This window comes from Anopheles moucheti, chromosome 2 (genome assembly GCF_943734755.1).
Source record: "Anopheles moucheti chromosome 2, idAnoMoucSN_F20_07, whole genome shotgun sequence".
In the NCBI taxonomy this organism is placed as follows: domain Eukaryota; kingdom Metazoa; phylum Arthropoda; class Insecta; order Diptera; family Culicidae; genus Anopheles; species Anopheles moucheti.
Window position 1 is genome coordinate 3,242,015 of NC_069140.1, and position 23,843 is coordinate 3,265,857.

Consider the following 23,843-nt stretch of genomic DNA (forward strand, 5'->3'; position numbering starts at 1 on the left):
TTCCTCAAAAGTAATTCAGCCGAATTACTTGTCAGCTATTTCTTAACGCAAACACTGCCTAAATGAATTTATTCAATGTATTGTTAATACCTCCTCAGTTTATGTATGTAAATGTAATACCATTACACTACTTGATCCATTACATCGAACGACATGCTATCGTTCGCTTGTCATGCTGTGATGCTATGCTAACGGATCTTTTCTAGCAGCACGACCATTTATTTCTTACTTTTTTGTGGAATCGAGGTAAAACTCTTAATTTAATTACCGCACCGCTTCACACAGCTGTACATTTGAAACCTTCCCTGGGCTTGAAGGCAGTGCCACCAAGCGTTTGAAATCCCATCGTCGTCCATGTCCTAAGCTCGCACAGTATCGTCTGCATGTCTTACTCGCTAGTGGCACAAGTCATCACCACCAAAGTGTTTGTCAAACGATCCGAATACCGCGTTCCGATCCACTAGCGCGTTTTATAGAAGAGCTTGTTGATGGGGGAAGACCCGAGCGAGTGTTGTCTCAGCATCGCCACGGCCGGGCTGTGTTTATTGGCGTCGTTGCGGTTCGTGGTTGATGCGCGGTATGATGGATTTTTAACGATTCTGAAGAAAAATACCTAAACGCCGCTGACGTTGCTTATCGCGTGCAGGATCGCGTTGATTTGAAAGAAAGCACCCTCCGGGGTAGGTAACCAAAAAGAAGAACATTGCAGTATCACTGAGTGCCCATCAAGATGACCTTGATGACCGTGGGGCGATGGCGTGATTGCGATTAGTGATTTGCGAAAAATTGGTTAGTTTGGGAAGTGATTTGATTTTACCAGAAATTAAAGGAAATTTTCCGTGGATAACGAACTCTATTGGTTGTTGTTACTGGTACAGCAATAATTGATTGTTGTTAAGGTTTTATCAATGTTTCTGATATCGAACTCATTTCCGTAACTACAACCGATCCCGTTAGCCCCAGGCATCGTTCATCTTTCACAAGTTCTCCAGAACGACATCCGGAAGATGCGAAATGACCAATGCCGGTTAAGATGTTATGAAAGATGGAGCTCACCCATTGCGATGCATTAAAAGTAAAGCACCCAGCGCTGATGATATCCCATGGTTGAGAGTGTACCGCAGCAGCTTAAAGCAAAAGCTCCAATAAAGCAGGCAGAACCATGGGAACGCATCTTTCGCCTCCGATGCATCGTATATGCACCCGACAAACAGGTTTGCAATCAACAGCGAATGCAAAACGGAAACGAAAATCGGTTGCTCATGATGGTCTCACAGGAGCGATGTGTGCGATGATTTCTGCGGAAGTAATTTTTCACTCCGCAACCAGCCAACGGCATAAGAAGATGAATATGAATCGCACGCTGCTTGATGGTGGAGCACGATAGAATAACTGCATGCAGCTTGAAGAGGTGTAAGACCCCTAGTTGCAGAAGATTTAAGTGTTTTCTAAAGGAAGCAGTTAATGTTTAAGCAGAAATATAGCAAGGCAGAGAAATAGAATAGATGCAGCAATTTTGTAAAGATAGTTGTTAAGTAAGTTATCAAATTTATGTAAAAAAATGTTAACAATTAATTGATATCCTCGAAAAAAAACAGCTCCATGTGGTTCTAAATGATTCCAACAGATGTCATTATTTGAGGTTCAAACATTGACACATAGGTGGCGCTAGCAACGGTGGAAAGAGTATTGAGCTCCTCCTACTTTTTCACACAGCAGTGGTGGCACAGTGTGTAATTTGGCGGACAATTGGTTTTGAATTAAAGTTTTTTAAAAGTCAGTAATATTGATTAAGTAATATCCTTAAAAGGATGAAAAGGAAAACTGAGAGTTGACTTATTGACTAATTCTCAATTATTTTTTATATCACAATCACCGTCGAGTTCTTCATGACAAATTTGTTCGCTTTTACTTGAGAAGCAAGTATCTCAAAATGTACTTTATGAATTCTCTTTTGTTTTGATGAATCTTTCTTCGCCGAAAGAAAGTCAATTTATAGTAATGATTCGCCCCGGAAAAACGCGCCCAGTCATGACGTTCATTAATTTTTGAGTTTTAAAATTAGTCCAAAATTGTTTAACAGTACCGTTAATGAAGAAAATTCATTAGCAAAATGCCTATACAGAGCGACTTTCCGTTTGTTTCTACTGAGTACAATCCAGAGCTCATCCTTTTCAATGGTTTAGGATATATTATTAGCCTTTCGAAAAAGGGGAGAAAATAAACAAAGGCAACAAAAAAGGGTGGCATTCAAGGACTTTCCGTGATTGATACCGTGAGGTAAACAAAAACATCCTTCATACCTATTTCCATAGCCCGATGGAACTCTTTTGGAAAGTCACCTTTAGGTATTAGACGGCTTTGCCACTACCTTTGGCCCGCCTGGATGGAGTTGGAATGAGTGTCAACAATTTTTAATCCAAATCCCCACAATTACCTTTCATTGGTTTTGCAAACTGTCACTCACCCGAAGCCTTCCTGGTGCCACATTCCGGTTGCCAGGGAGATGGCAGAAATATGGGTAAAGAGATTTGGGAGGGATGTCATTTCACCAGCATGCTAATCAATTCATCTTCTGCAAAGGCTAATCCGTGACCCAGTGCCCACGGGATGAGTGTGGTAGTGGTGGTGGTGGTGTGCTGGGAATTACATGGGGATTTTTTCATCCTCAGCTTCCATTTGATATCCTCGCAATGCTAATGTCAAGCGATGGCGCTGGGCAGGGGCTCACCCGGATTACACCGCAGCGGACAGTGAAGAGACAGACAAATTATCTATTAAAGTAATTTAGGTTAAATGTATTTGATTGTACGCTGTTGGTCCCCTAACCCTTACTGGGAACTAGTCCGTTGCGATGAACATGTCCTGCGGGTGGTTTTGGGGTATGTTTGCACATTCGGACGGACGAATTGCTTTGCTTGTTAGACGGTCAAGTGAACCCAAGTGTTTTCCACAATTGGTTCCACACAGCGCAATAGGGACGCTCGCGGTGGATATTGTTACGGTTTTATTTTTCTTCCCTTCGTACCGAGTCGAGACGTTTTCCAAACCCACAGCACGCTGGTGCAGAGTTTTCTAATGACAGACGCTTGTACGCTTTTCCACCCCGAACGCTCCGAAGGGGATAATGATGCTGGCGGGATGATAAATGAAAATGATATACGAAAAGCACGGTGGTAACGATTTCGCATCATTACCTGCCCGTTTCCAGTGGCCCGGCGTGTTTGGTCAGCGTTTGGAGGTGGGTGGATGAGAAAACTGGAACCACATGGCAAACCAGGTGAGGAAGGACAACATGTTCGGATGATTTTATTTGTGGCCATTTACCATCCGCACTGTATCCTTGTGTTTTTCTCTCCTAGCAGGTCTCGTTGTCGCTGTTGATAAAGGATGGAAAGAGTCGCTGGGAAAAATAAACATTTTAATCATACCCAACTGAATTGGTAGCAGCCAAGCGTATTGCAGCATCTCGGTTTTATTTGTTCGAATAAAAGTCAAACCTCACCTGCGAGGACGGAATATTGGGAGGTTAGTTTTTTTTCCTTGGTTGTCCTTGTTGTTTGTTTGGGATTCTTCTGGCACATTTACATTTTAGGAGCAGGTTACGGCGATTGAGGTCGATTGTTGGTTGCTGGCAAGGATCTGATGGTGGTTTTATAATGATCCAGTGATATATTCTATTCCAATTATTATATTATGCTGGAAAAGATAAGGTAAAATCCATTTTAAAATCAAAAGGCAGCAAAGCACCCATTTATGTCCTGATAATATCCTAATAATTGAACATCTCAGCAATATCCTGACAGCATGATCCTGAAGCGTTTGGCGTTACACAATTGCGGACATTTAGGCGCAAGCTTCGAAAGAAAGTGCTAAAGTAACTTTGAACACTTTATAGATTTACTTCACGATCTTAAGAGTACAAGGTTTAGATCATTCTCAATAAATTCTCAATTTTGAATCTACCAAACGAATCACTGTGGAACACCTTTATGGGATGATACTTTTATACTTTCACGCCTTTTTGCCTGGGCAGTGGAATGCATCATGCAATTCCCATACTTCCTTAAAGCCACTTATCAAACCCCCCAAAGAGCAAACCCTGTTTGAAGAATCCTTTCTGACTTTCTCCATAATATATGGGCTTTGCACATGGGCCACGGACGCATAAATCATCACCACCTCCGGAAAGGTCGTCCAGATTTCGGACGGGTTGCAAATAGGGAGCAAATGGTAACACAAATCTGACCATCGCATATCTTACATATTAACACACTCGTACGTCGTTCATCTGGAGGAATTTGATGCTACAGCGGTGTAGCATTTTCTCTTCGTTCTCCATTTTCACAGCACCGCACAGAAGAAAGAAAGAAATTCTCCCCCAACATCCAAGGACAACGACAAAAGTGAACGGGAAAAATCTCATCCTTCCAGCTGGACTCATGCATTTTCACACTTTCATTGCTGGTCGGGAAGATCTTGTGTTTTTTTTGGTCCTCGATTTTGTTTCCCTCTTGCGAGCAAAGGGGATGAATTTTCCCAGTGCAATATGTGCTTTTCGGGTACGTTTTGTGGCCCGGGGTGTAATAACTACACCGCCGTTTGAACATAGTTTGGACACGATTTTTTTCAAACCCCAGTTTCACTTTTTGTGTTACTGCTTCACACACTGTGGCATACACTATTGGTTTTGTCTTGACCACAGCATTGTCACGGATTGGCCTCTGGCGTCTGGGATTTTTTATTCTTTTGTTTGTTTTTGGGTTTTTTTTTTGTCCAACAGGGTAGTTTTCCCCTCGATAAACAGTTTTATCGGTTTTCTTTTGGAGGAAGTCATGAGACAGAGTTTTTTCTCTTGTTGTTGAAGGTTTTACTGTATTTCGAGCGTTAAAAAACACTCTTCATACTAAGCGTAACGTACAGTGCAGCGGAAAAATAAATGTCTACATAAATTCTAAAGAAGCAAAATAAGCTGGAAAATTACATTAATAATTTTCCAGCTTATTTTATTCCTCCATGAGCAGAAAATAGATTTTATTAATTGCAAATTAAAAATTACAACACGCTAATAGAATTTTATAACAAAAATATAGGTAAACTCACTAATCGCCCAACACTGTCTCTTTTAGGAACAAATGTTGTTAGACAAACATTTGTCTCGTAATGGTGGAAAATATGTGGCACCACCGGTCGGCTGCTTCATTCACGTGGTTTATTTTTCATTCCGGGTCCCTTTTTTTCCTCTCCAACTTCTGTGGCAGAAGAATTTTCTTGGAAACATGTGCTGCAACGCAAGCTGCTGCTAAACACCAAGGATATGAATCGATGGATGTATCGCACGTGATGTGGTTAAGATGAAACGATAAACACAGCCGCAACGGTTCGGGTATCGGTCAACTCAAAATCATCCGCAACCTCACACAACCGTCAGCTGGTGCTGGTCAGATGCTTCTTAGAAATATATGTTTTAACTTGCGAGATGGAAAATGGTTTTTCCGCTACGGCCAGTTGTTTACCGTGCTCGTGCGGTGAAAGTATTGTCCTGCATGATCATTTCTTAAAGATGGGACTTTTTCCTGCCCTCTTCGCGTTGGGAATGGATAAGAACTTTGCGGAGTGATTTGCAGCATAGTTTTCTCTTCTTTAGTGGCTTTGTGACCGCATATATGGGCGACCGTTTGACTTTGAGGCACCGCATCGAAACGCTGCATGATTTATGAGTGTTTGATAATCCGATGAGTGAAGGGATGGGATTGAAAGGGAGTAGCCTATCACCGGATGATAGGAACCCAATATTATGATTGATAGCGTAGCAGAAGCAGCCGGAAACGGCAAGCTGTGTGTATTTAAACCTGTGTCAAGTGAAAAGCAGATTATATTGGTGGTCAGTAACGGATGGCATCACGTGGAATGAATCTTTAAAAAAGGACGCAAAAAACTTTACACACTGGAAATAAGATTTGTGGAGAGTTCTTGCCTGGGGAGGTGGGTTTTTTTGTAGTTTAAGCTGATTTATTTAGCTTGATCAAATTTTAATCACGCTCCAAACCATAACAAATAGGCAGATTTCGGAAGAAAACTTTGGGTATCTCGTGTCTATACTCAATATACGGAGACCATTCTTGAAACAAAACGCTCCCCACACAAAAACATCCGATGAAGATAAAAAGCATAAACACGATACAAAACAGACACTGGCCACCTTTCAACCATTTCCTCTGCCAATCGATCCACAATTGATTACTCGAATTTTGCGGCCCATCAACGATTCACGTGACATTTCCAACCGACCGATACGAGTTTCTTTCTGCCACTGGGACGGCGCATATGTGGAAGGCAGACGCAGGCTTGATGGAATGCTGAGTTCTGACGCCAAAGTGAAGCCTTGAACAAGTCTTCAGATGGCTGGCGGGTCATTTACAGCTGCTTCAGTAGCGTCTCGACGAGCAGCGACTCGGTTGAAATTGAAAGTCTCTCTGCCGAGTGCGGGACGCTGAGGTATTGCGGTATTGTGGCCGGCTGTCGAACCGAGTCCTGATCGACGCGTTTTCATCGATCCATCCATTCAGGGCCCGTACGTACGTCCCGAGGGACATAAGCACAAGCAGCTCGGTCGAACCAGTCAGTCGCCCCCGGGCAGACGTCGTACGCGCGAAGTTCGTTTGGTACGGGCAGGATGATTAATTATTGAATCACATTTTTCTGCACCTCCTACCGGTATTCTTCAAGGTATGGGTGTGTGTTTGTTTGGGGAGGGTCGGTGGCCATGGTCAATCGATATAATGACGATTCGTATTGGTAAGCAGAAGCGTTTAAGTGGTCGTTCGAGGTGTGTGTCACTTAAAGCAGAAGCAACAATTGCAGCAGGGCTTTGTTCACTCCAAAGCGGAAACTTAACTTTATCTGTATCTGGTGACAACACTAATGATATTTTGCAGATAGATTAGTTATTTGGATAATCTGTATCATCTAATTTTCCCCCGGGCCAACTCTCATTTCATGGGATGTCTTTTATTGGAACTCCTAATCAGATATTCGATTCTCCGTTGCAGTGGAGAATCAATCGCCTTGGAGCCCCAGGACGGAATTATAGTTGGGGCCTCTAATTTTAAAAACTATGAAGGAGGCGGGGGCGCATTGAGGTCCTTGAAATGAGACATAGTGAAAAGCGCAGTAAGAAGGGAGCCTTTAATCCGCCGCTGATAGATCTGGCTGGTGCTGAACAAACCGTAGCAGATCTGCAACCACATTTGTCCAATTTTCCTATGGAAGTCCCGGTGCAAGAGTCGGTTCCTGTCGCTCGTCGATCGATTAATCCACAAAATATCTTTCGTATGGGTTGTCCTTGGACCATCATTGCGTGCGGATACATGCGGGCACAGTATCAAGTCTCTATGGTGACTCGTGCCTTGGTCAAACCGGATCTGTTCATCACCGTGGGTTACGCACAGCCGGTTAGATTTGCATAGCTTTTAGCATTTGAAAACTAAAATGCTAGGTCAAGTTATTGTGTTGAAAGACTACCTCCATGATCGAGCAAACACCAGCAAAGTCTCGGAAAGAAAGAAGTCTTGCGTACACTTCAGAGTTCTATTGCGCAGCCCTGTAACCACATCCAACGCAGGAGGATGCTTTTTCTGTGTCGATCGAGCCAGAAAACGCGCCAAAAATGACCAGTTTCTCAAGCTCCTGATACCAGGAGAGCATCCAACGCAGGAGGATGCTTTTTCCGTGTCGATCGAGCCAGAAAACGCGCTCAAAATGACCAGTTGTTCAAGCTCTGATACCAGGAGAGCACCCAATGCAGGAGGATGCTTCTTCCGTGTCAATCGAGCCAGAAAACGCGCTCAAAATGATCAGTATTACAAGCTCCTAATACCAGGAGAGCATTCAACGCAGGAGGATGCTTTTTCCGTGTTTTTCGAACCAAAAAACGCGCCAAACTGACCAGTTTTTCAAGCTCCTGATACCAGGAGAACATCCAACGCAGAAGGATGCTTTTTCCGTGTCGATCGAGCCACAAAACGCTCTCAAAATGACCAGCTCTTCAAGCTCCTGATACCAGGAGAGCATCCAACGCAGGAGGATGCTTTACCGTGTCAATCGAGACAGAAAACGTGCCAAAAACGACCAGTTTTTCAAGCTCCTGATACCAGGAGTGCATCCAACGCAGAAGGATGCCTTTCCGTGTCAATCGAGACAGAAAACGCGCTCAAAATGACCAGTTTTTCAAGCTCCTGATACGAGGAGAGCATCCAATGCAGGAGGATGCTTTTTCCGTGTCAATCGAGCCAGAAAACGCGCTCAAAATGACCAGTTTTACAAGCTCCTAATACCAGGAGAGCATCCAACGCAGGAGGATGCTTTTTCCGTGTCGATCGAACCAGAAAACGCTCTCAAAATGACCAGTTTTTCAAGCTCCTGATACCAGGAGAGCATCCAATGCAGGAGGATGCTTTTTCCGTGTCAATCGAGACAGAAAATTCGCTAAAAATATCCAAATTTTCAAGCTCCTGATTCCAGGAGAGCATCCAATGCAGGAGGATGCTTTTTCCGTGTCGATCGAGCCAGAAAACGCGCCAAAAATGACCACTTTTTCAATATCTCATACCACGAGAGCATCCAATGCAGGAGGATGCTTTTTCCGTGTCAATCGAGCCAAAAAACGCTCTCAAAATGACCAGTTGTTCAAGCTCCTGATACGAGGAGAGCATCCAATGCAGGAGGATGCTTTTTCCGTGTCAATCGAGCCAGAAAACGCGCTAAAAATGACCAGTTTTACAAGGTCCTAATACCAGGAGAGCATCCAACGCAGGAGGATGCTTTTTCTGTGTCGATCGAGCCAGAAAACGCTCTCAAAATGACCAGTTTTTCAAGCTCCTGATACCAGGAGAGCATCCAATGCAGGAGGATGCTTTTTCCGTGTCGATCGAGCCAGAAAACTCTCCAAAAATGACCAGTTTGTCAAGCTCTGATACCATCCATAGGAGAGCATCCAATGCAGGAGGATGCAATGGAGGATCAATCCCCTTGGAGGCCCAGGGCGGAATTATAGTTGGGGCCCCTTATTTTAAAAATGATGCAGGAGGGAAGGGGAACATGGAGGGGGCTTGAAATGAGACAAGGCGAAAAGCGCAGTAAGAAAGGACCTACTCCGCCTACCGTTTGATCCACCGCTGAGCCACCCCTAATCATCTTCTTCAAATGGTCCGCCAGGGCTATCACCATCTTCGAATACAATAACGGAACCGGCTATATCACCACCAACACTAGTTACCACTGTATCTGTACTCTTCTAAATGGAGCTACTATCATACGTGCGCCAATTTCGAGAAGCAGCACGTGGTGGAATTTACAACTACAGCATCCAAGGAGCACTTTGCCATCGAATGGTTCCCTCGCAGTGCTTCCGGGATATTCGCCATGCAACACTCAGTTGCAGCGGATACATGAGGGCACAGTATCAAAATTCAATGATCATTGTTTGTGCTTTTGGGCAAACCAGATCTGTTCATCACCGTGACTTGTAATCCGAGTCTTGATAACAGGAATATAGTCCAGTACGATTTGCAATACAGAATGAACGAGTTACTAAGTTGTGAACTTCTATTCTTTTATTTATTTATTATTTAGTGGATTGTTTAACATTGTGTATCCCATTAAGAAACAACGCAAAATTTAGATAATAATACTAATTTGTCAAGTCAAATTTGTCTAAAATCAAGTCAAGTTTTTGTGTTGAAAGACTACCTCTATGATCAAACAAACATGAGCAAAGTATCGAAAACAAAGTTCCCTTGCGTAGAACTCAGAGTTCTATTGCGTAGCCCTGAAACCGGGCCGTTAAAATAGTCTATATATAAACGTTTGTATGAGCTAAGGAGAACCATAACGCCACTGGATCACATTTTCTACGATTTACGTACATTTATGATTCCTGATTAGTCCAACGCCTACGATTTTTTCGCCCAAGGTACAGTTCCCAATCGGTTTACTTTTTCGGTAACAATCAGCGAAATTTCTTAGCAACCTGTTCCGCTCATGTAGATGTTTTAGGCGGTGAACAAAATTTAACGGTTGATTTCGGTGGTGAGCTCCTTCTTACTGAACTTTTTCAACAATTGATCATGTTTTATAGAATTCTTTGATCCATTAGGTGCAGGGCCACGAGGGTTGCCAAAATGCTGACAAATTTGTCCAATGACCAAATCAGCTGGTCAACTGTGAAAACCACTATACCGTTGCCGCGCACACAATTGTTTTCAGATTTCCGATACCAGGAGAGCATGTTTTTCAAGAGGTGGAATAAATTTGCCCATCACTATTGCATTGCATGGAAGATGGATGAAACGGAGAGCATCCTTCATTTCGCTCAAACTTTCCGTCGGCTGGTACGAAATTCCATACAAAACCAGCTGTTTTCAGATTTCCAATACCAGGAGAGCATCCACGGAAGAGCACCTAGTACAGCAATTTTGCTCAAAAACCGCCGAAAGTTATGCAATTTTAAAACACTAACTTTCCCGTTTTTCGTGAAAAATTTCTTTGAAAACTACCAGTTTTCGAATGCATTGTACCAGGCGAGCATCCACGGAAGAGGTAGCACCTGGTAATTTTGCCCGCCTAAAGGTATGCAATGTTTATACACTATCTTTGCAACCACCTTGCAATGCGCCGTAAGGTATGCAATGTTTAAACACTAACTTGTCATACAAACCAGCTGTTTTCAGATTTCTGATACCAGGAGAGCATGTTGTTCAAGAGGTAACATCTTCCATCCCCCTCCCCCCTTCACCTCATAAAGGGCGGCCAAGATGGCGGCCAAGATGGCGGCCACGATGGCGGACAAGTTGGCGGACAAGATGGCGGACAAGATGGCGGACAAGATGGCGGACAAGATAGCGGACAAGATGGCGGCCAAGATGGCGGACAAGATGGCGGACAAGATGGCGGACAAGATGGCGGCCAAGATGGCGGCCAAGATGGCGGACAAGATGGCGGACACAAGATGGCGGACACAAGATGGCGGACAAGATGGCGGACAAGATGGCGGACGAGATGGCGGACAAGATGGCGGCCAAGATGGCAGACAATATGGCGGCCAAGATGGCGGCCAAGATGGCGGGCAAGATGGCAGCCAAGATGGCGGACAAGATGGCGGACAAGATGACGGACAAGATGGCGGACAAGATGGCGGACAAGATGGCGGACAAGATGGCGGACAAGATGGCGGACAAGATGGCAGACACAAGATGGCGGACAAGATGGCGGACAAGATGGCGGACAAGATGGCGGACAAGATGGCGGACAAGATGGCGGACAAGATGACGGAAAAGATGGCGGACAAGATGGCGGACAAGATGGCGGACAAGATGGCGGACAAGATAGCGGCCAAGATGGCGGACAAGATGGCGGCCAAGTTGGCGACCAAGATGGCGGACAAGATGGCGGACACAAGATGGCGGACAAGATGGCGGCCAAGATGGCGGACAAGATGGCGGACAAGATGGCGGACAAGATGGCGGATAAGATGGCGGCCAAGATGGCGGACAAGATGGCGGACAAGATGGCGGCCAAGATGGCGGACAAGATGGCGGACAAGATGGCGGACAAGATGGTGGACAAGATGGCGGACAAAATGGCGGACAAGATGGCGGTCAAGATGGCGGACAAGATGGCGTACACAATATGGCGGACAAGATGGCGGACAAGATGGCGAACAAGATGGCGGACAAGATGGCGGACAAGATGGCGGACAAGATGGTGGACAAGATGGCGGCCAAGATGGCGGACAAGATGGCGGACAAGATGGCGAACAAGATGGCGGCCAAGATGGCGGTCAAGATGGTGGACAAGATGGCGGCCAAGATGGCGGACAAGATGGCGGACAAGATGGCGGCCAAGATGGCGGACAAGATGGCGGACAAGATGGCGGACAAGATGACGGAAAAGATGGCGGACAAGATGGCGGACAAGATGGCGGACAAGATGGCGGACAAGATAGCGGCCAAGATGGCGGACAAGATGGCGGCCAAGTTGGCGACCAAGATGGCGGACAAGATGGCGGACACAAGATGGTGGACAAGATGGCGGCCAAGATGGCGGACAAGATGGCGGACAAGATGGCGGACAAGATGGCGGACAAGATGGCGGATAAGATGGCGGCCAAGATGGCGGACAAGATGGCGGACAAGATGGCGGCCAAGATGGTGGACAAGATGGCGGACAAGATGGCGGACAAGATGGTGGACAAGATGGCGGAAGAGATGGCGGACAAGATGGCGGACAAGATGGCGGGCAAGATGGTGGCCAAGATGGCGGACAAGATGGCGGACAAGATGGTGGACAAGATGGCGGACAAAATGGCGGACAAGATGGCGGTCAAGATGGCGGACAAGATGGCGTACACAATATGGCGGACAAGATGGCGGACAAGATGGCGGACAAGATGGCGGACAAGCTGGCGGACAAGATGGCGGACAAGATGGTGGACAAGATGGCGGCCAAGATGGCGGACAAGATGGCGGACAAGATGGCGGACAAGATGGCGAACAAGATGGCGGCCAAGATGGCGGTCAAGATGGTGGACAAGATGGCGGCCAAGATGGCGGCCAAGATGGCGGACAAGATGGCGGCCAAGATGGCGGACAAGATGGCGGACAAGATGGCGGACAAGATGGCGGATAAGATGGCGGCCAAGATGGCGGACAAGATGGCGGACAAGATGGCGGCCAAGATGGTGGACAAGATGGCGGACAAGATGGCGGACAATATGGCGGACAAGATGGCGGAAGAGATGGCGGACAAGATGGCGGACAAGATGGCGGGCAAGATGGTGGCCAAGATGGCGGACAAGATGGCGGACAAGATGGTGGACAAGATGGCGGACAAAATGGCGGACAAGATGGCGGTCAAGATGGCGGACAAGATGGCGTACACAATATGGCGGACAAGATGGCGGACAAGATGGCGGACAAGATGGCGGACAAGATGGCGGACAAGATGGCGGACAAGATGGTGGACAAGATGGCGGCCAAGATGGCGGACAAGATGGCGGACAAGATGGCGGACAAGATGGCGAACAAGATGGCGGCCAAGATGGCGGTCAAGATGGTGGACAAGATGGCGGCCAAGATGGCGGCCAAGATGGCGGACAAGATGGCGGCCAAGATGGCGGACAAGATGGCGGACAAGATGACAGCCAAGATGGCGGACAAGATGGCGGACAAGATGGCGGACAAGATGGCGGACAAGATGGCGGCCAAGATGGCGGACAAGATGGCGGACAAGATGGCGGCCAAGTTGGCGGCCAAGTTGGCGGACAAGATGGCGGACACAAGATGGCGGCCAAGTTGGCGGCCAAGATGGCGGCCAAGATGGCGGCCAAGATGGCGGACAAGATGGCGGACAAGATGGCGGATAAGATGGCGGACAAGATGGCGGACAAGATGGCGGACAAGATGGCGGACAAGATGGCGGCCAAGATAGCGGCCAAGATGGCGGACAAGATGGCGGCCAAGATGGCGGACACAAGATGGCGGACAAGATGGCGGACAAGATGGCGGACACAAGATGGCGGACAAGATGGCGGACAAGATGGCGGCCAAGATAGCGGCCCAGATGGCGGACAAGATGGCGGACAAGATGGCGGCCAAGATGGCGGACAAGATGGCGGACAAGATAGCGGACAAGATGACGGACAAGATGGCGGACAAGATGGAGGACAAGATGGAGGACAAGATGGCGGCCAAGATGGCGGACACAAGATGGCGGACAAGGATGCGGACAAGATGGCGGACACAAGATGGCGGACAAGATGGCGGACACAAGATGGCGGACAAGATGGCGGCCAAGATGGCGGACACAAGATGGCGGCCAAGATGGCGGACAAGATGGTGGACAAGATGGCGGACAAGATGGCGGATAAGATGGCGGACAAGATGGCGGACAAGATGGCGGACACAAGATGGCGGACACAAGATGGCGGACAAGATGGCGGACAAGATGGCGGCCAAGATGGCGGACAAGATGGCGGCCAAGATGGCGGACAAGATGGCGAACAAGATGGTAGCCAAGATGGCGGACAAGATGGCGGACAAGATGGCGGCCAAGATGGCGGACAAGATGGCGGCCAAGATGGCGGACAAGATGGCGGACAAGATGGCGGACAAGATGGCGGACACAAGATGGCGGCCAAGACGGTGGACAAGATGGCGGACAAGATGGCGGTCAAGATGGCGGATAAGATGGCGGCCAAGATGGCGGACAAGATGGCGGACAAGATGGCGGACAAGATGCCAGCCAAGATGGCGGACAAGATGGCGGACAAGATGGCGGACAAGATGGCGGACACAAGATGGCGGAAAAGATGGCGGACAAGATGGCGGTTAAGATGGCGGACAAGATGGCGGACAAGATGGCGGCCAAGATAGCGGCCAAGATGGCGGACAAGATGGCGGCCAAGATGGCGGACAAGATGGCGGACAAGATGGCGGACACAAGATGGCGGACAAGATGGCGGACAAGATGGCGGCCAAGATGGCGGACAAGATGGCGGACAAGATGGCGGCCAAGATGGTGAACAAGATGGCGGACAAGATGGCGGACAAGATGGTGGACAAGATGGCGGACAAGATGACGGACAAGATGGCGGACAAGATGGCGGACAAGATGGCGGACACAAGATGGCGGACAAGATGGCGGACAAGATGGCGGCCAAGATGGCGGACAAGATGGCGGACAAGATGGCGGCCAAGATGGTGAACAAGATGGCGGATAAGATGGCGGACAAGATGGCGGACAAGATGGCGGCCAAGATAGCGGCCAAGATGGCGGACAAGATGGCGGCCAAGATGGCGGACAAGATGGCGGACAAGATGGCGGACACAAGATGGCGGACAAGATGGCGGACAAGATGGCGGCCAAGATGGCGGACAAGATGGCGGACAAGATGGCGGCCAAGATGGTGAACAAGATGGCGGATAAGATGGCGGACAAGATGGCGGACAAGATGGCGGCCAAGATAGCGGCCAAGATGGCGGACAAGATGGCGGCCAAGATGGCGGACAAGATGGCGGACAAGATGGCGGACAAGATGGCGGACAAGATTGCGGACACAAGATGGCGGCCAAGATGGCGGACAAGATGGCGGACAAGATGGCGGCCAAGATGGTGAACAAGATGGCGGACAAGATGGCGGACAAGATGGTGGACAAGATGGCGGACAAGATGGCGGACAAGATGGCGGCCAAGATGGCGGCCAAGATGGCGGACAAGATGGCGGCCAAGATGGCGGACAAGATGGCGGACAAGATAGCGGACAAGATGACGGACAAGATGGCGGACAAGATGGAGGACAAGATGGAGGACAAGATGGCGGCCAAGATGGCGGACACAAGATGGCGGACAAGGTGGCGGACAAGATGGCGGACAAGATGGCGGGCACAAGATGGCGGACAAGATGGCGGACAAGATGGCGGACAAGATGGCGGACAAGATGGCGGTCAAGATGGCGGACAAGATGGCGGACAAGATGGCGGACAAGATGGCGGACAAGACGGCGGACAAGATGACGGAAAAGATGGCGGACAAGATGGCGGACAAGATGGCGGCCAAGATGGCGGACAAGATGGCGGACAAGATAGCGGCCAAGATGGCGGACAAGATGGCGGCCAAGTTGGCGACCAAGATGGCGGACAAGATGGCGGACACAAGATGGCGGACAAGATGGCGGACACAAGATGGCGGACAAGATGGCGGACAAGATGGCGGACATGATGGCGGACAAGATGGCGGACAAGATGGCGGATAAGATGGCGGCCAAGATGGCGGACAAGATGGCGGACAAGATGGCGGACAAGATGGCGGCCAAGATGGCGGACAAGATGGCGGACAAGATGGCGGACAAGATGGCGGACACAAGATGGCGGACAAGATGGCGGACAAGATGGCGGACAAGATGGCGGCCAAGATGGCGGACAAGATGGCGTACACAAGATGGCGGACAAGATGGCCGACAAGATGGCGAACATGATGGCGGACAAGATGGCGGACAAGATGGCGGACAAGATGGTGGACAAGATGGCGGCCAAGATGGCGGCCAAGATGGCGGACAAGATGGCGGACAAGATGGCGAACAAGATGGCGGCCAAGATGGCGGTCAAGATGGTGGACAAGATGGTGGCCAAGATGGCGGACAAGATGGCGGACAAGATGGCGGGCAAGATGGCGGACAAGATGGCGAACAGGATGGCGGACAAGATGGCGGACAAGATGGCGGCCAAGATGGCGGACAAGATGGCGGACAAGATGGCGGACAAGATGGCGGACAAGATGGCGGACAAGATGGCGGACAAGATGGCGGACAAGATGGCGGACAAGATGGCGGACAAGATGGCGGACAAGATGGCGGGCAAGATGGTGGCCAAGATGGCGGACAAGATGGCGGACAAGATGGCGGACAAGATGGCGGACAAGATGGCGGACAAGATGGCGGACAAGATGGCGGACAAGATGGTGGACACAAGATGGCGGACAAGATGGCGGACAAGATGGCGGACAAGATGGCGGCCAAGATGGCGGACAAGATGGCGGACAAGATGGCGGACAAGATGGCGGACAAGATGGCGGTCAAGATGGTGGACAAGATGGTGGCCAAGATGGCGGACAAGATGGCGGACAAGATGGCGGACAAGATGGCGGACAAGATGGCGGACACAAGATGGCGGAAAGAATGGCGGACAAGATGGCGGACACAAGATGGCGGACAAGATGGCGGACAAGATGGCGAATAAGATGGCGGCCAAGATGGCGGACAAGATGGCGGACAAGCTGGCGGCCAAGATGGCGGACAAGATGGCGGACAAGATGGCGGACAAGATGGCGGCCAAGAAGGCGGACAAGATGGCGGACAAGATGGCGGCCAGGATGGTGGACAAGATGGCGGAAAAGATGGCGGAAAAGATGGCGGACACAAGATGGCGGACAAGATGGTGGACACAAGATGGCGGACAAGATTGCGGACAAGATGGTGGCCAAGATGGCGGACAAGATGGCGGACAAGATGGTGGACACAAGATGGCGGACAAGAGGGCGGACAAGATGGCGGACAAGATGGCGGCCAAGATGGCGGACAATATGGCGGACAAGATGGCGGACAAGATGGCGGACTAGATGGCGGTTAAGATGGTGGCCAAGATGGCGGACAAGATGGTGGCCAAGATGGCGGACAAGATGGCGGATAAGATGGCGGATAAGATGGCGGACAAGATGGCGGACACAAGATGGCGGACACAAGATGGCGGACAAGATGGCGGATAAGATGGCGGCCAAGATGGCGGACAAGATGGCGGCCAAGATGGCGGACAAGATGGCGGACAAGATGGTAGCCAAGATGGCGGACAAGACGGCGGACAAGATGGCGGACAAGATGGCGGACACAAGATGGCGGCCAAGACGGTGGACAAGATGACGGACAAGATGGCGGCCAAGATGGCGGACAAGATGGCGGACAAGATGGCGGACAAGATGGCGGACAAGATGGCGGCCAAGACGGCGGACAAGATGGCGGACAAGATGGCGGACACAAGATGGCGGCCAAGAAGGTGGACAAGATGGCGGACAAGATGGCGGACAAGATGGTGGACACAAGATGGCGGACAAGATGGCGGACAAGATGGCGGACAAGATGGCGGCCAAGATGGCGGACAAGATGGCGGACAAGATGGCGGACAAGATGGCGGACAAGATGGCGGTCAAGATGGCGGACAAGATGGCGGACAAGATGGCGGACAAGATGACGGACAAGATGGCGGACAAGATGGCGGACAAGATGGCGGACAAGATGGCGGACAAGATGGCGGACACAACATGGCGGAAAGAATGGCGGACAAGATGGCGGACACAAGATGGCGGACAAGATGGCGGACAAGATGGCGGACAAGATGGCGAATAAGATGGCGGCCAAGATGGCGGACAAGATGGCGGACAAGCTGGCGGCCAAGATGGCGGACAAGATGGCGGACAAGATGGCGGCCAAGAAGGCGGACAAGATGGCGGACAAGATGGCGGCCAGGATGGTGGACAAGATGGCGGAAAAGATGGCGGAAAAGATGGCGGACACAAGATGGCGGACAAGATGGTGGACACAAGATGGCGGACAAGATTGCGGACAAGATGGTGGCCAAGATGGCGGACAAGATGGCGGACAAGATGGTGGACACAAGATGGCGGACAAGATGGCGGACAAGATGGCGGACAAGATGGCGGCCAAGATGGCGGACAATATGGCGGACAAGATGGCGGACAAGATGGCGGACTAGATGGCGGGCAAGATGGTGGCCAAGATGGCGGACAAGATGGTGGCCAAGATGGCGGACAAGATGGCGGATAAGATGGCGGATAAGATGGCGGACAAGATGGCGGACACAAGATGGCGGACACAAGATGGCGGACAAGATGGCGGACAAGATGGCGGCCAAGATGGCGGACAAGATGGTGGACAAGATGGCGGACAAGATGGCGGACAAGATGGTAGCCAAGATGGCGGACAAGACGGCGGACAAGATGGCGGACAAGATGGCGGACACAAGATGGCGGACAAGATGGCGGACAAGATGGCGGCCAAGATGGCGGACAAGATGGCGGACAAGATGGCGGCCAAGACGGCGGACAAGATGGCGGACAAGATGGCGGACAAGATGGCGGCCAAGACGGTGGACAAGATGGCGGACAAGATGGCGGTCAAGATGGCGGATAAGATGGCGGCCAAGATGGCGGACAAGATGGCGGACAAGATGGCGGACAAGATGACAGCCAAGATGGCGGACAAGATGGCGGACAAGATGGCGGACAAGATGGCGGACACAAAATGGCGGAAAAGATGGCGGACAAGATGGCGGACAAGATGGCGGATAAGATGGCGGACAAGATGGTGGCCAAGATAGCGGCCAAGATGGCGGACAAGATGGCGGCCAAGATGGCGGACAAGATGGCGGACACAAGATGGCGGACAAGATGGCGGCCAAGATGGCGGCCAAGATGGCGGACAAGATGGCGGACAAGATGGCGGACAAGATGGCGGACAAGATGGCGGCCAAGATGGCGGACAAGATGGCGGACAAGATGGCGGCCAAGATGGCGGACAAGATGGCGGACAAGATGGCGGACACAACATGGCGGCCAAGACGGTGGACAAGATGGCGGACAAGATGGCGGTCAAGATGGCGGATAAGATGGCGGCCAAGATGGCGGACAAGATGGCGGACAAGATGGCGGACAAGATGACAGCCAAGATGGCGGACAAGATGGCGGACAAGATGGCGGACACAAGATGGCGGAAAAGATGGCGGACAAGATGGCGGACAAGATGGCGGACAAGATGGCGGCCAAGATAGCGGCCAAGATGGCGGACAAGATGGCGGACAAGATGGCGGACAAGATGGCGGACAAGATGGCGGACACAAGATGGCGGACAAGATGGCGGCCAAGATGGCGGACAAGATGGCGGACAAGATGGCGGCCAAGATGGTGAACAAGATGGCGGACAAGATGGCGGACAAGATGGTGGACAAGATGGCGGACAAGATGGCGGACAAGATGGCGGTCAAGATGGCGGACAAGATGGCGGCCAAGACGGTGGACAAGATGGCGGACAAGATGGCGGTCAAGATGGCGGATAAGATGGCGGCCAAGATGGCGGACAAGATGGCGGACAAGATGGCGGACAAGATGGCGGTCAAGATGGCGGATAAGATGGCGGCCAAGATGGCGGCCAAGATGGCGGCCAAGTTGGCGACCAAGATGGCGGACAAGATGGCGGACACAAGATGGCGGACAAGATGGCGGACACAAGATGGCGGATAAGATGGCGGACAAGATGGCGGACAAGATGGCGGACAAGATGGCGGACAAGATGGCGGATAAGATGGCGGCCAAGATGGCGGACAAGATGGCGGACAAGATGGCGGACAAGATGGCGGCCAAGATGGCGGACAAGATGGCGGACAAGATGGCGGACAAGATGGCGGTCAAGATGGCGGACACAAGATGGCGGACAAGATGGCGGACACAAGATGGCGGACAAGATGGCGGACAAGATGGCGGACAAGATGGCGGTCAAGATGGCGGACAAGATGGCGTACACAAGATGGCGGACAAGATGGCCGACAAGATGGCGAACATGATGGCGGACAAGATGGCGGACAAGATGGCGGACAAGATGGTGGACAAGATGGCGGCCAAGATGGCGGCCAAGATGGCGGACAAGATGGCGGACAAGATGGCGAACAAGATGGCGGCCAAGATGGCGGGCAAGATGGCGGACAAGATGGCGAACAAGATGGCGGACAAGATGGCGGACAAGATGGCGGACAAGATGGCGGACAAGATGGCGGACAAGATGGCGGACAAGATGGCGGACAAGATGGCGGACAAGATGGCGGACACAAGATGGCGGCCAAGACGGTGGACAAGATGGCGGACAAGATGGCGGTCAAGATGGCGGATAAGATGGCGGCCAAGATGGCGGACAAGATGGCGGACAAGATGGCGGACAAGATGGCGGTCAAGATGGCGGATAAGATGGCGGCCAAGATGGCGGACAAGATGGCGGCCAAGATGGCGGACAAGATGGCGGACAAGATGACAGCCAAGATGGCGGACAAGATGGCGGCCAGGATGGTGGACAAGATGGCGGACAAGATGGCGGACAAGATGGCGGACAAGATGGCGGACAAGATGGCGGACAAGATGGCGGACAAGATGGCGGACAAGATGGTGGCCAAGATGGCGGACAAGATGGCGGACAAGATGGCGGACAAGATGGCGAACAAGATGGCGGACAAGATGGCGGACAAGATGGCGGCCAAGATGGCGGACAAGATGGCGGACAAGATGGCGGACAAGATGGCGGACAAGATGGCGGACAAGATGGCGGACAAGATGGCGGACAAGATGGCGGACAAGATGGCGGACAAGATGGCGGACAAGATGGCGGACAAGATGGCGGACAAGATAGCGGACAAGATGACGGACAAGATGGCGGACAAGATGGCGGACAAGATGGCGGACAAGATGGCGGACAAGATGGCGGACACAAGATGGCGGAAAGAATGGCGGACAAGATGGCGGACACAAGATGGCGGACAAGATGGCGGACAAGATGGCGGACAAGATGGCGGACAAGATAGCGGCCAAGATGGCGGACAAGATGGCGGCCAAGTTGGCGACCAAGATGGCGGACAAGATGGCGGACACAAGATGGCGGACAAGATGGCGGACACAAGATGGCGGACAAGATGGCGGACAAGATGGCGGACAAGATGGCGGACAAGATGGCGGATAAGATGGCGGCCAAGATGGCGGACAAGATGGCGAACAAGATGGCGGACAAGATGGCGGCCAAGATGGCGGACAAGATGGCGGACAAGATGGCGGTCAAGATGGCGGACACAAGATGGCGGACAAGATGGCGGACACAAGATGGCGGACAAGATGGCGGACAAGATGGCGGACAAGATGGCGGACAAGATGGCGGTCAAGATGGCGGACAAGATGGCGTACACAAGATGGCGGACAAGATGGCCGACAAGATGGCGAACATGATGGCGGACAAGATGGCGGACAAGATGGCGGACAAGATGGTGGACAAGATGGCGGCCAAGATGGCGGCCAAGATGGCGGACAAGATGGCGGACAAGATGGCGAACAAGATGGCGGCCAAGATGGCGGTCAAGATGGTGGACAAGATGGTGGCCAAGATGGCGGACAAGATGGCGGACAAGATGGCGGACAAGATGGCGGGCAAGATGGCGGACAAGATGGCGAACAAGATGGCGGACAAGATGGCGGACAAGATGGCGGCCAAGATGGCGGACAAGATGGCGGACAAGATGGCGGACAAGATGGCGGACAAGATGGCGAACAAGATGGCGAACAAGATGGCGGCCAAGATGGCGGTCAAGATGGCGCACAAGATGGCGGACAAGATGGCGGATAAGATGGCGGACAAGATGGCGGCCAAGATAGCGGCCAAGATGGCGGACAAGATGGCGGCCAAGATGGCGGACAAGATGGCGGACACAAGATGGCGGACAAGATGGCGGACAAGATGGCGGCCAAGATGGCGGACAAGATGGCGGACAAGATGGCGGCCAAGATGGTGAACAAGATGGCGGCCAAGATGGCGGACAAGATGGCGAACAAAATGGCGGACAAGATGGCGGAAGAGATGGCGGACAAGATGGCGGACAAGATGGCGGACAAGATGGCGGACAAGATGGCGGCCAAGATGGCGGACAAGATGGCGGCCAAGATGGCGGACAAGATGGCGGACAAGATAACGGATAAGATGACGGACAAGATGGCGGACAAGATGGAGGACAAGATGGAGGACAAGATGGCGGCCAAGATTGCGGACACAAGATGGCGGACAAGATGGCGGACACAAGATGGCGGACAAGATGGCGGACACAAGATGGCGGACAAGATGGCGGCCAAGATGGCGGACACAAGATGGCGGCCAAGATGGCGGACAAGATGGCGGACAAGATGGCGGACAAGATGGCGGACAAGATGGCGGATAAGATGGCGGACAAGATGGCGGACACAAGATGGCGGACACAAGATGGCGGACACAAGATGGCGGACAAGATGGCGGACAAGATGGCGGCCAAGATGGCGGACAAGATGGCGGCCAAGATGGCGGACAAGATGGCAGACAAGAAGGTAGCCAAGATGGCGGACAAGATGGCGGACAAGATGGCGGCCAAGATGGCGGACAAGATGGCGGACAAGATGGCGGCCAAGATGGCGGACAAGATGGCGGACAAGATGGCGGACACAAGATGGCGGCCAAGACGGTGGACAAGATGGCGGACAAGATGGCGGTCAAGATGGCGGATAAGATGGCGGCCAAGATGGCGGACAAGATGGCGGACAAGATGACAGCCAAGATGGCGGACAAGATGGCGGACAAGATGGCGGACACAAGATGGCGGCCAAGAAGGTGGACAAGATGGCGGACAAGATGGCGGACAAGATGGTGGACACAAGATGGCGGCCAAGACGGTGGACAAGATGACGGACAAGATGGCGGCCAAGATGGCGGACAAGATGGCGGACAAGATGGCGGACAAGATGGCGGACAAGATGGCGGCCAAGACGGCGGACAAGATGGCGGACAAGATGGCGGACACAAGATGGCGGCCAAGAAGGTGGACAAGATGGCGGACAAGATGGCGGACAAGATGGTGGACACAAGATGGCGGACAAGATGGCGGACAAGATGGCGGACAAGATGGCGGCCAAGATGGCGGACAAGATGGCGGACAAGATGGCGGACAAGATGGCGGACAAGATGGCGGACAAGATAGCGGACAAGATGACGGACAAGATGGCGGACAAGATGACGGACAAGATGGCGGACAAGATGGCGGACAAGATGGCGGACAAGATGGCGGACAAGATGGCGGACACAACATGGCGGAAAGAATGGCGGACAAGATGGCGGACACAAGATGGCGGACAAGATGGCGGACAAGATGGCGGACAAGATGGCGAATAAGATGGCGGCCAAGATGGCGGACAAGATGGCGGACAAGCTGGCGGCCAAGATGGCGGACAAGATGGCGGACAAGATGGCGGCCAAGAAGGCGGACAAGATGGCGGACAAGATGGCGGCCAGGATGGTGGACAAGATGGCGGAAAAGATGGCGGAAAAGATGGCGGACACAAGATGGCGGACAAGATGGTGGACACAAGATGGCGGACAAGATTGCGGACAAGATGGTGGCCAAGATGGCGGACAAGATGGCGGACAAGATGGTGGACACAAGATGGCGGAC